Source organism: Rhamphochromis sp. 'chilingali', assembly GCF_963969265.1.
Source record: "Rhamphochromis sp. 'chilingali' genome assembly, chromosome: 18".
Lineage (NCBI taxonomy): Eukaryota > Metazoa > Chordata > Actinopteri > Cichliformes > Cichlidae > Rhamphochromis > Rhamphochromis sp. 'chilingali'.
This window is the reverse complement of record NC_137945.1, coordinates 11,266,381-11,280,523: the sequence shown is the minus strand read 5'-3', so window position 1 is coordinate 11,280,523 and position 14,143 is coordinate 11,266,381.

Sequence of the window (14,143 nt, the reverse complement as noted above, 5' to 3'; positions counted from 1 at the left end):
GGGCCAGGCTAACTCTGACTGGAGTTTTCTGAATCACTCTTCATCTGGGCTTTCACCCAGGACAAATTTGATTTTGAAGACACCCTCGTCGACAACACGGTGGCGATTCAAAGAGGGGAAAAGTGAAAGATTCACTAGCCAAAAATTTGCCTTTGCCTTTTACACTGGAAAGAAGTTTAGTCTGCACTGACTCATTAATGGAAGATGGAAGCAGCGTGACTGTACATAATAGCAAAGAATTAAACAACCCTGACATCTGTCAGACTTTACCTTGGTGTCCAAGGATTTTCAACAGCTTTTATATAAAGGACTTCACTCGCCATTAAGTTTCATAATTCCATTTGCTCTGGCATGCAGAGATCTTGTTAAAAAATGAAACAAAACAAAAAATGTATGTGGTATAGGACAATCTAATAGTAATGTTTGTGATGGGATGAAAATAGTCGCAGCATAATTTCTCACAAAAGCTGAAGTTTTAGTTATGCACCATTAATAGAGAATAGGAAAGGCTATAAAGCAGAATTTAAGCAACATTTTTTAATATCTAACACCAAAAGTCCTGACTCTTCATTTTTGCTATGTAATCGGGCATTTTACAGTGGCATGCAAATGTGGATGCTTCTGGTACTGGATACAGTGGAGAAAGTCAAGACGTCTGGACCTCAGAGACAGCTAGTTTTTCTTCTTTCCTTCAAAAGAAAACTCACAAGGTAATGAAAGTATATAAAGAATTCGAGGCAACTCCAGGTATAAAAAAAAGATTAGGTAACAGTTTTCATTGTTCACGATAAAATATAAAATTAAAGCATAACTAGAGAAGCTCAGATAACAATTTCCAACAGGTAAACATTTGATATTTACTTAAAACCCAATACTGTTATGATTGCAGAGAGATTGAAGTGAGATTCAAAGCAGTAATTTTTGCAGTAAAATACAAAAGAGCAGATGCACAAACTTTTAAAAAAAAAGCCAGCGATGATAACCACAAACACTGCTTTGATTTTTTTTTTTTAAACCTAACAAAGAAGTAATAGATAAGAAAACGAAGGACTTTTGATTATGTGTCAGGACAATTTTGTGCTTTTGGTATTGTCTTCTCTCATATAAAAACAGAAATTTGTTGTGGAGTGGAGAAAGAGGGTGGGGGAGGGCAAAACTTCAGCAGAAGTTTTTTTCTTTGCTGTTTTTTTTTCTGATTTTCATCAGAGTTGATGTGTAATGTATCTTTTAAAGACTTCATCTATTCTGATAAACAAGTGAGGAATGTGCTATGAAACCATCAAAAAGCTCCACAGACAGAAGGCGGTGCATGTGTCGGTGTTTTGCAGTCTCTTAACGTTTACATCAAAAAATAGAAGGACATGTCCTCCTTGTCTCTTCAAGGAGCAGCCAGGTACGGAAACAGAAGATGACAACCAATCACATGATGACATTTCATTTACATATGTTTATCTCTGCTGCCGACCTTAGAAACATACACTGTTTTATTCAGAACATTGAATATTTTACACACAGACACACAAAAAGTAAGATACCACATAAGATAAGTTTGCTCAACTTAGCTGGTCTGGCCACTTGCAAATGTTAACATTAATAACGGAATCTGCAAAATCACTGTTTTGAACAGTAGCCAACACGAGAGACAACATTTTAAACACAAACATACTGCAGGTGTGTAAATTTTGTTGTTCAGCAAGGAAACATATAACCGATATTGCAGAGCTAGTCATATATAGGGACTGGTGTAGAGCAACTAAACACATCAACTTAAATACTTTGTATATATAATATAGTTTTTTGGAGGTTTGCACTTTTCATGAAAAATGCACGTATTACATACTGTTTTTTGTTGCTATAATTTAAATCTTTTTAAATTTGATATAAAAATAAAAAATACCATTTCGTGCTTTCAAAGATTTTAGCTGGAGACCCCTTATAGAAAAGACAAGAAGTGGACAAGAAGACACGTCTTCATTGGCTACAGTTTTTGCAGCATCTATCTATCTCCCTGAAATTTATATTTCAAGACTGCTTTTAGTTAAATTTGCTTATGCTATATTTGAAACTACAATGGGTAATTTTGCACTTTACACAGTAACCAAACCACCAAAACATCAGACATCTCATGCCAACCCTGTATCACGGCAAAGCAGGCCGGTCCACCGTGTCCATTTCACACTTTGCGTGCAGAAGTTGCAGTAAGCTGCAGTACCAGAAAAGGGAGATATTTTATTTCAAGCTAACATGAAAATAAACACAGGAAAGTGTTTAAAGAGATTTTATCAACCCATATACATGTAAATACATATTAGCCACCTTTATTGTTCGTGTCATAGAAGGACACTAGCAACTTCTTGGCTGTAAATATATTATCTCTTTCTGCTGGTACTGCAATGTGACATGGACACGGTGGACCAGCACGTCTATTACACGCTTTGCCGTACTAGTGGGTTGCTCATGCAAATAATACAGTTACTGCTAAACTTGTCCAATTTTTGTTTAAAAGGGCATTTTACTGGGTTAATAACTTGCACGCAAACCAATTGTGTATACATGGTGTTAACACTACACACAGTGAAAGCCCTGCAATTTTATGCAACAATAAGGCAGATCAGGCAGATCACACAGAAGGCAGATCTTGCCTTCTTTGTGGCTCAGATTACAGACTTCATCTACAGTTATATAGCCTTAGATATATATATTTTTTTGCCTGCAGGGCTTGTGGTTTGCAAATTTGAAATTATGAAAGTGAGTGAGAAGCTGAGAATAAACTCAGTTCAGTTTGTTATGCTTGGCAAATGCATTTTCCACAAATATTAATGATGTCACAGATAACATGTAACATTTCAAGTTCAATAATGTAACATTGTTGCATTAGTACTAACTCTACCAGTGCCGTTTGTTAATGCTGGTCACATGGGCCATCATAATCTGCTCTCAGGTATCAAACATTCATGTACTTGTAATATTGCAGAAAAACAAACTCTCTGTTTTGCACTCTTCATTTTGCCATTAAATTGAATTAATGACACACGGCGCTGCCCGTAATAGTCAACCTTCTAGGAGCCTGTCATTTAATTTCCTTAATTTCTAACCCTTCAGGTGCTAACAGGTGCTAGCGACTCTTCACATCTTATCACATGCACAGTTGTCATGAAGTGTGTACATTTCATGTCCATTTTCTGACTATATTAAATCTGCTTTCACAGCAGGTTAATCCCCTAATGCATCACCTGTTAAGAACACAGACTTTTGAAAACCCCCACGAGGCTGCGCTTGATTTAAGGGCCACGTGTTGCTGCAAATGCTTGTTCACAGCAGGAAAAAGGAATCTAAGCCATTTGCAGCTTAAAAGGATTTCAGTAATCATCACTGTTACTTGCATCAACTTCTTGTTTTAGAAGCTTGGTGTGAAAAAAAGACATTTTGACAAAAAAAAAAGAAAAAAAAATCGAGAACGAGCCGAGGTAGAAACTCTGTGACAGGTGAAACGGGAACATGCTCCGCTTTGGTCTCAAGTCTTTGATTTTTGATTCACTTTTTATATGGAACCGTCTAGACTGTAAACTTCACTTTTCTTTTCATCGCTGTCAGATCCTCTTTGACTTCTTTTAACCCTTGTATGGTGTTCGGGTCTGTGAGACCCGTGTTCAGTTTTTTTCAAAAGAAAAATTAAACAATTAATTATTTTTTCACGTGTAAATGTGTTGTGTCTTTTCACTCACTCCACTTGATTATAACTGATTTATTTATAACATTTTATATAAAAGAAAAACGAGAAGCACATTAATTCATAAATGTGATCTAACAAAGGTAAAGGGAAAAAATTAACCATGTTTGCTGTTCATATGTCTTGTAATTGGGATGAAGTAAACATCTGTTGAGTAATTTAACATAAAATTGTTTGATAGTGTTAAGTTGGAAAGCCAAAACTCTAGCGGGTCCACCAGACCCATGAACACTGGCTGAGTAACAAAAATACGAACACCACACAAGGGTTAAAATGATAACAGGTGGAATCAATGCCTGCCTTGTTTTTTCATTTATTCCTGATTGTTCTGCACACTTTACCTTAAATTGCCTCATCAAAACTATCATTTAAATCCTTACAATAACATATCTGGGATTTTTTTTTTTTGGGTGCAGACACCTAAAAAAAATAATAAAATCTGGCCCAGTGTTAGGTGACTGCTATTCTTTAAAATGTGTGAAATCAAGTCATAAAAATGAGATTATCCCATGTGACTTGACACTTTAAAGTAATACATTTTTGAATAGTAACATTATTGTAGGAGGCCAAAATGTGGCAGGCACTCAACTGATGAAATGCATTGCTTTTTTATAGTTACACTACCATAAAAAACACTAAGTAGGTTTTCAATCATTTTATACCTGCTGAACTGTTGAATCCACACCAAATGACTGCCAAGACACGTAGACCATTTGTAGATCCTCTAGGACACTCTATTTTTTATGTAAGGGTGGCTGAGTAATATATTAACAAAAGTGAATTAACATCTTTAATGTTTAGCTATGTTCATCCATTTCATTCATCCATTTATCAATCCGTTACCTTGGCACATTTTAAGGATTTATCACAGTCTAGTGCCTAAGAGGGAACCAAGCACGATGGCAGTATTTTTCCTGGTTTTTGTTGGAGTTCAATAGGTGATCCCGGGCCAGCTGGGAAATGCTGTCTCCTGGATTTGCCCTCAAGTTTTCTCCCATTTATACAAGAGACCTCGGGGGAATCTTTACATGATGGAGAGATCAGCCTGTTGATTTATAAATCCTCCTGGGTCATCCACACAATGGTATGTGTGCCAGTCAAGGCACCAAATTCAGTAGTCAGTTTAGCATTTTGTATTTTCTTTTAAACTTTGATCAAAAGACTGCTCAGGAAATGGGGATTTCTTCTTTGAGACAATATTCAATGACTTCAGCTACTGCTAGCAATCTCATAGATTTTTACATGTGATTCATGACACACACTGACAGAAAATGATTACTACCAAGGAGGATCAGTTTGGGCAGATTTTTCAGAATGGGCTATAGAAATGCACAACAAGCAGCTTGGGTGAGAAGTTGCTGAGAAATTTCAGCCTTGAAGGCAGATTTTGTGATTTCCTCCTGTATCTGAGATCATTGTTTTCTTAGATTTAGTTCAATTTTCATATGTGAGTTAGTACCTTTGAGTGTGGGGTATTTCACAACCACTGACTACAGGTATGTGTGCAGTCTGAGTTAATTATGCGCAGCAGAGATCTCTGTGTGTTTGCACTTTGAACAGGATGCAAAGAAGTGAAAGACCACAGCTGCCCTAACTTACCACTATTGGTAATTTCACTTTCTTTTTTATGTTTCTGTAATGATTATTCCACCATTATGCTCAAGCTCTTTAATCAAAATTATATTTTTCATTCTAGAATATAATTGGTGTTGTTATCCACTAATTTTCAAATTTACTGCTTTACAAAAAAGCGAAAAAAAAGTAAATCACATTGTCATTTTTTGATTGTAGTTACAGTTTCCTCATTGCATTCCTGAACAGTCAAATTAATTTTAGTGATTGAATGCTGTGCTTGATTAATTTTTGATGTCTCAAAGAGGTCCAGAGTGCTGGCTCAAATTTGGGTATAAAAACATTCATTCAGTTCAGTGAATGCAGCAAAGTTATTGAAAAAGTTCTATAATGTGTGGTTTTTTTACTGACATGTGGTCTAATACATCTGTAAAACAATGTATATAAAAAACCAGCAATATTCATTTTTATATATAAAAAATCAAAAAAAGAAAAACAGGCACAGTCTGTTTTTAGACATGCTGACTGTTTAATATGTTCAGACCTTCTTGTTGTTTGATTGTGCTAAGCAACCTTCTAATGATTTGAGAATTTTACAGGACCTTCCTTTTAATGAAATTAATTTTGTCATTAAACATGTCAAAATATGGCACTGTATAAGATGTCTTTAAACTTGCCTGCATGACTCTAGTGGATCTACAGACCAGTATTCCCATAGAAACCCTGAGACCATTGTCTTCGGCCTTTTTTCTCCCCATTCACACAGCATATATAGAAAGGATTAACAAGCTCCCTTGGCTCTTACTTTATCTGATAAAGACTGGTCTATTCTTCCGTGACCAGGACAAAATCTACATTTTATTTCCCCCTGAAACAGAGACTCTGCCAGGCTCTCCCCCCCCTCTCTCTCAGGAAACCTTGACAAAGTATCTCCCAGAGATACTTTGTGCATAGTTCAGGACATATGTATGCTACTCAGGTGAAATGATGGAATAGTTTGAGTGTTGTTTCAAAAAATAAATGCATATATTTGTAAATTATGTTTGCAAAAGCACTGGGTTGTTTACATGAGTGAACCGTCTTCTCACAAACACACATCCATATTCAACTCACATGCTCAGCAGTCTGAACTGAAAGTATACTATACAAATTTGATCAGGTGGTAGGCAGTTCTTTCTTACTTGTTAAAAAACAAACAGCTGTAGACGTACGCCATCTTTAGTAAACATGCACTTGTCATCCAAGAGTAAAAAGCATATGTGATGAGTAACAGCTGCTTCGCTCACAACATGTTTTGTTTCTTGCTGCTGACTGGATATGTCATGAATCTAGCTAGCCAGAAATCATGAGGTTTTGTAATTTAAGCTAAAGGAGACATTACTGCTCATCATCAAAGTGAGCACAACAAAGATCGTGGTGTGTCACAGAAAAGACTGTTCACCAACACACAATGACGCTTCACATCAGACTGAGACTATGACGTGCAGTTTTTGCATCTTGACTTAGTGTATGTGGACTTTTTGTTTCAGTAAAATAAACGCTCACTGTTTCTTCCCATATGGAAAAGATATATATAAATCTTATAAAGTTTGTATCTGTCTTGTGTGAAACTTGTATGAAAAGCATATAAGAGTGAAAACAGATATAAGATCCCTTGAAAAATTATATAATGAAACTTGTATGTTTTGGATACTTACTAAAACAATGTATGAAAGTAATGCGAAAGTGGCCACTTTCATGAGTAAATCATGTAAGCCTTATATGATTTACTCATGAAAGTGGCCACTTTCATGAGTAATCACATATAAGTTTTTACTATTTCTTTTCCGTATGGGTTTTCAAAGGGCTTAAGTTCTGCAGCTTGGGGACCGACATTATATCACAAGCAAGACACACAAGCAACCGAGTCTTCTGCTTGTCTCTGATGAAAAAAGCAGTCAACAAAACTTTTCTTTTTGTGTGTGTGTTTTGGGGATTTTTTTGCATTCCCTTACCAGTTTGGTATTTTTGTTTCCATCCTCAGGCACAACTGATACAATAACAAGGAGACGTTGCTTTAAGCCTTACATTTTATTTTATTTTTTTTTGTGTATTCGAGAGTTGCCAATTATTTTAGCTCAATGGGAATTCATTTATTTCTAACTCTATTTTTGTGCAGGCTTCAAGAGGACCTTGGGCATTTTCAAGTTTTTTGCCAACACAGAAGTGAATAATTTACTCGTGTTTTATTTTCTAATTGGAAAACGGATGCAGTCACAAACATAAACTGGAGAGGTTGGAGACAAATTATAAAACAATGAGAGGCAGCATATTTCAAAACCAAAACCCTTTCACACTTTAACCGTGCACAGATATGGCCCTTATCTCTTGACTGGCTGCCTCTAAGCTGTAAAATTGACTTTAAGGTGCATATAATTGTTTTCAAATCACTTCTCAGATTACATCAGTGACCTCTTCAAAAGTTTATGCTGTTAACAGATGTGTGCAAACGCACACTCACTGTTTCTCACTTCAGTGCTAAAGCCTCCCTACAGTCTCCCTGTAGATTTCAGGGTGTGTGCTTTTCTTTGAACTTTTAAAAGAAAAGAATATTTTCCCACTAGCTTTTACCCAGACTCTTATACTGTACCCATTCTCACCAAAGTACTTCTCTTAGATTGGATATTTAACAGCCTTGCATTAAGCTGGTTAGTGACCAGAAAATGACCAGAAAAACAGAAAATATCCAGTAAGCAGCAGTTATCTGATGACAAAGGAGAATAACCAGTCTACTTCAAGCTGATAGGAAAGGAACATTAATTTAAATAAACACGTTTTCCAACCAAGGTATGCAGAAGAGCATCTCTGAATGCACAACACATATAAACCATGAAGCAGATAACCTGCAGCAGTAGACCGCACTGGGTGTGGCTGGGCTGGGGAAACTGGCAAACATTGCCTGGTTTGGTGAGTCTTTATTTCTCTTGCAACATTCAGGTGAACGTGTCAGAATTTGGTGTAAACATGAAAGCCTGGATTCAGGTGGTAATCTAAGATGGTGTGGGACATATATTCTCTGCACCGTCTGGGCTCCCTTATACCAATACAGCATTTTTGTCCTCCCATTCCTTCAGGACCACATCTTCTCATGGCTGCTTGCAGCAAGATAATGCACCATCTTTTTGAACCTCTTTTTTTGAACATGACAGTGAGTTCACTGTACTCAAATGGCCTCCACAGTCACTGGTTCTCAATCCAATAGATCACCTTTGGAATGTGGTGGAACAGGGGATTCAATTAATTAACAAACAGCCGACAAATGCAGCAAATGTGCGACGCAATCATGTCAATATGGACCAAAATCTCTGAGGAATGTTGCTAGCACCTTGTCGAATCTGCACCATGAAGAATTAAGAGAGTTCTGGAGGGAAAATAAGGTCCAACTTGATACCAACAAAGTGTGCTTAAAGTGGCTGGTGAATGTATTTCCCAATGTGTATGAGTTCAGGAACATCTTTTACTGTGTTTGTTTGCTTTACTCTTTCTTGTTTTTACAGTTTTCTTCACATATGTTAAAAAAGAAAGAAACAAACAAAATCTAACAATCACAGTTGATAACTCTTAAAAATATTTCATCTTTCAAAGGAAAGAGACATTGGGGCCTTTGCCTGTGTTTCCCTCTCACATTCTCAGTAGGGGTTACAGTAAGTGGAAAATGACAAAGTTTGACATTGGAACATTTATAAAAAAAAAAAAAAAGAACAGTGCAGAATAGGAGCAGGCTGCTGCAGTGGAGACAGCCTCTTGATGATGTACACTAGAGCATCAGTGACATTTCACACTCCTGCCTGGATTTTCTGGCCTTCCATTCTTTAATGTGACACTCTCAAGATGATAGTACGTGTGATGTACAAGGAGCTCTAACCTCTGTCTTCTCTACCTGATTTGGTGTCAAATCCATGTTCTCCCAATTTACTTTATGCAGCCATCCCTTCCCTTCCCCCATATAATAATTGCAGGCCTTCAGGTTTCCAGGAGGAGCTAATATAAGGGCAGAGGTTTTTTTTTGTTTTTTTGTGATTTTCTGGAGATTAATATAGACATAACATAAGCTCCGCATGGGATAAAGAGAATGTGACAATGGAGGCGGAGCTGACTTAACTTCCTTATTGTCACTAAGATGACAAATATTGGCTCATAATTCATTACACTGCTGCAAAGCATCTGTTCAATATTTGTCATTTTAAAAATTAGAATCATTCTGACGTGAGATGGCAGTAATGGCAGACACATTGTACACATTATATTTATTTAGCTCAAGTGTATTGATGTACTGTAGCTGGTAATGCTCATTAGTCTTAATTACACTGTAAAAAGGCCAACAAGCTAACACTTCTGATTTAACTAGTTAGAAAATACTGCTGCTATAGTGCATTGTAGTGAAAGTGATGCAAATGTCGATTTTAATTTGAAGTTATATTCATAAAGGTCTAGGTAATGACTGATTCAGTCCACTAAAGTGATATTTTTGAACTGTTGATGATTACAATAAAAATCTTAAACACACAAATTTAGCACACACTCAAGCTCAACCACATCTGCAATAGCACAAAATTTCCTACCAATTCTTCTCTGTAAACACCACAATGACGACACAACACATCCGAGATCAATGTTGGATTAGCATTAGCAATGCCTTTGACACTAAAAATACATTCTTCTCCTGTCTGACTTAGAATTGCTGGTGGCCTCTCCCCCCCCCCCCCCCCCCCATAGGTATGCTGATGGAAAACTGTATCGCAATATGCAATCAGCTTTTTGGTTGTTATTAGCATATCTGCTAGGCATGTGCGCTCTGCAGAGGAAAGTTCAACACCATTTCTCCTATCAGTCGTCTCCAGTGCGCTTGTGAGATAGAGAATGCCCCCGGGGCATTGTGGGAAGTATAGTTCCCACGTCTTCATTGTTCACGATAGAATGATTGTCAATCGTAATGCAAAGGGAGAGGAAAGTCAAGACAGGCATGTAACTCCCTGGCAGCTAGTTCTTTCTTAATTTCATTACTTAAATTGTCTAGGAAAGCCCCCTGCTGAGGGTTTTCCTCCCAACTTTGTGTCCTCCGCCAGGATCCAGAAATAAATAGAAAAATTGGCCACAATTAGCCTCCCTTGTTCCTTCCCTAGGAATAGGTGGTATGCAGCAGCATCAGGATTAGGGTCTTTAACATACACTCAGTTTTGAATTTGCCGCGTTGTGTGACAAAGCCAGCACTGTTTTCCAACTTACCTGTGAAAACATCGGAAGTTGGTAACGGCCCCTACGGGAGCTTTGATACTCGAAGGGGGTCATTTTCCACAGGCGGCAGAGGCATTGGAACCTGAGAGGGTGGTGGATTACCGAATACCAGGCTGAGAGGACTCAAGAGCAGGCTTCTGGGAGGTCAAGTTAATTGTGTTTATTTACAGTGAACACCAATGTGATATATACAGTGGGGCAAAAAAGTATTTAGTCAGCCACCGATTGTGCAAGTTCCCCCACTTAAAATGATGACAGAGGTCAGTAATTTGCACCAGAGGTACACTTCAACTGTGAGAGACAGAATGTGAAAAAAAAATCCATGAATTCACATGGTAGGATTTGTAAAGAATTTATTCGTAAATCAGGGTGGAAAATAAGTATTTGGTCACCTCAAACAAGGAAAATCTCTGGCTCTCACAGACCTGTAACGTCTTCTGTAAGAAGCTTTTCTGTCCCCCACTCGTTACCTGTATGAATGGCACCTGTTTGAACTCATCATCTGTATAAAAGACACCTGTCCACAGCCTCAAACAGTCAGACTCCAAACTCCGCCATGGCCAAGACCAAAGAGCTTTCGAAGGACACCAGGAAAAGTATTGTAGACCTGCAGCAGACTGGGAAGAGTGAATCTACAATAGGCAAGCAGCTTGGTGTGAAAAAATCAACTGTGGGAGCAATCATCAGAAAATGGAAGACATACAAGACCACTGATAATCTCCCTCGATCTGGGGCTCCACGCAAGATCTCATCCCGTGGGGTCAAAATGATCATGAGAACGGTGAGCAAAGATCCCAGAACCACACGGGGGGACCTGGTGAATGACCTGCAGAGAGCTGGGACCAAAGTAACAAAGGTCACCATCAGTAACACACTACAACGGCAGGGAATCAAATCCCGCAGTGCCAGACGTGTCCCGCTGCTGAAGCCAGTGCATGTCCAGGCCCGTCTGAAGTTTGCCAGAGAGCACATGGATGATACAGCAGAGGATTGGGAGAATGTCATGTGGTCAGATGAAACCAAAGTAGAACTTTTTGGCATAAACTCAACTCGTCGTGTTTGGAGGAAGAAGAATACTGAGTTGCATCCCAAGAACACCATACCTACTGTGAAGCATGGGGGTGGAAACATCATGCTATGGGGCTGTTTTTCTGCCAAGGGGACAGGACGACTGATCCGTGTTAAGGACAGAATGAATGGGGCCATGTATCGTGAGATTTTGAGCCAAAACCTCCTTCCATCAGTGAGAACTTTGAAGATGAAACGAGGCTGGGTCTTCCAACATGACAATGATCCAAAACACACCGCCCGGGCAACAAAGGAGTGGCTCCGTAAGAAGCATTTGAAAGTCCTGGAGTGGCCTAGCCAGTCTCCAGACCTCAACCCCATAGAAAATCTGTGGCGGGAGTTGAAAGTCCGTGTTGCTCGGCGACAGCCCCAAAACATCACTGCTCTCGAGAAGATCTGCATGGAGGAATGGGCCAAAATACCAGCTACTGTGTGTGAAAACCTGGTAAAGACCTATAGTAAACGTTTGACCTCTGTTATTGCCAACAAAGGTTATGTTACAAAGTATTGAGTTGTATTTTTGTTATTGACCAAATACTTATTTTCCACCCTGATTTACGAATAAATTCTTTACAAATCCTACCATGTGGATTCATGGATTTTTTTTTCACATTCTGTCTCTCACAGTTGAAGTGTACCTCTGGTGCAAATTACTGACCTCTGTCATCATTTTAGGTGGGGGAACTTGCACAATCGGTGGCTGACTAAATACTTTTTTGCCCCACTGTATATATAAATTAGTGGCGGGGGAAAAACTGGGCTCCTGGGAGAAGGGGGTCCAAACATCCGAAAACACTCCACACTTAGTCAGCTCAGGCACCCTCACCAAACACTACAGGGAGGGAAATCCATGGAAGATCTGTACAAAGGGAGAAACACAGGGAGAAGAAGCGAGATCTATACTTTTAAACTAAAGAGCCGGAGTTTTCCTACCTGTGTAGTTCGACATTCTAGCAAAAAATGCCAGCCAGCCTCAATTATTGACCACAGATGAGATCATTGCAGACAGGTGCATAAATTACCACAGGTAACTGCAACTGCAATTATGGCCATACTAAAACCAAAAAAAGAGTAGTATCAAGTTATGCTCACTAGCTAATGACTCATTAAAAGAAAAGGACTAGCTCAGTCATTGTGTAATGAGTTTAACTGTCTGATCCACCTCTTCCTCATCACATCGACTTTAAAACACCAAGATGAAGATGGTGAAAAACCTCAGCTCACAATTTGCAAAAAAAAAAAAAAGTGACTTCATTATTGTGACATCCATCTTTTGTACCATGTTAATTCACTTATTTAATCCAGGTAAGTGAAGAAGTAAGCAGTTTGGTGCGGTGTTAGTTCAAGTAAATTAAATGAGCATGTTCACAGTCGAGCAATATGTTTACCTTACATAACACAAAGTCACTTTGAACAAAAACACGTGAATTGTAAAGGAAAAAAGAAAAAAATATGGTATATTTTAGGCCAGTAACAATAATAACAATAATGCAATTTGATAATAAAACTGAAAAATAATAAATAACTAAAATAATATCAAAATAAGAGTGGAGAAATGAACCAAGAACAACAACAACAAAACTATCCTTATTGCATTTGTTTCTAAAGTACTTTTTGATCTTCTGAATCGACTTGCTTATGATGATGTGACCCTTCACAACTGCAGCTTCAAAGAGCTCAATCCCCAAACTTCAGCTTTAAATTACCATAGAAATGACAAATCATTCCTGAAATCTCCTGCAGCTTTTCACCCAACAGTCCCGAGCACACGGAGTGAATGCTAGAGTGATTTAGCCTACGGTCACAGTCTGATCATGCCTGTGAGGCTGTCGTCTTCAAAGGAAATCGCTGCTGAAGTTTAGGTAATTAGACACAAGCGCTATCTACACGAGGCATCATCATACAGTACAGACTGTTGAAAGCCTAGGTCGTCTCATCTCTCCTCTCCTTCTCCTCTCAGTAACACATATCAAAGAGAATTTCAAGGGTGATTAAAAGTTAAACTGGATCCTTAAAGAGGTATGCCAATGCTTTTCAGCTTCATGTTTTTCACTTTTGACCACAGCCTTTGCTCACTTCATTAGGGCGAGATGTGCTAAGCCTTCCAATGCTGCATACTGTACATGCAACCTAACACTTATTTAATTTCAATTCACAGCTCTAGTGTGTATTTATAATTGTATTTATATATTATCCATTTATTCATGGCTGTGAAAGCACAATAGCCTTGCTTTACAAGTTTTTTTGTTACTTGTGTTATTTTGCTCTTGTTTGACAACCACTGAAACAATTTTCCCTTCAATTCCGCTGCTGGACAGGGCACTCAAAAATGCTTCTGTTTCCGTCAGTAAAGTGCACTCAATACCACATTGTGGAGGTAATTTCCCCAAGGATGTTATTCTTTTCCCTCCATTTCTCACTCTGAAACATCCACAATCAGAAGCACACACATGCACACAAGCTCTACATGCGTGCTTACGTACTTTATTTATCTTTGTG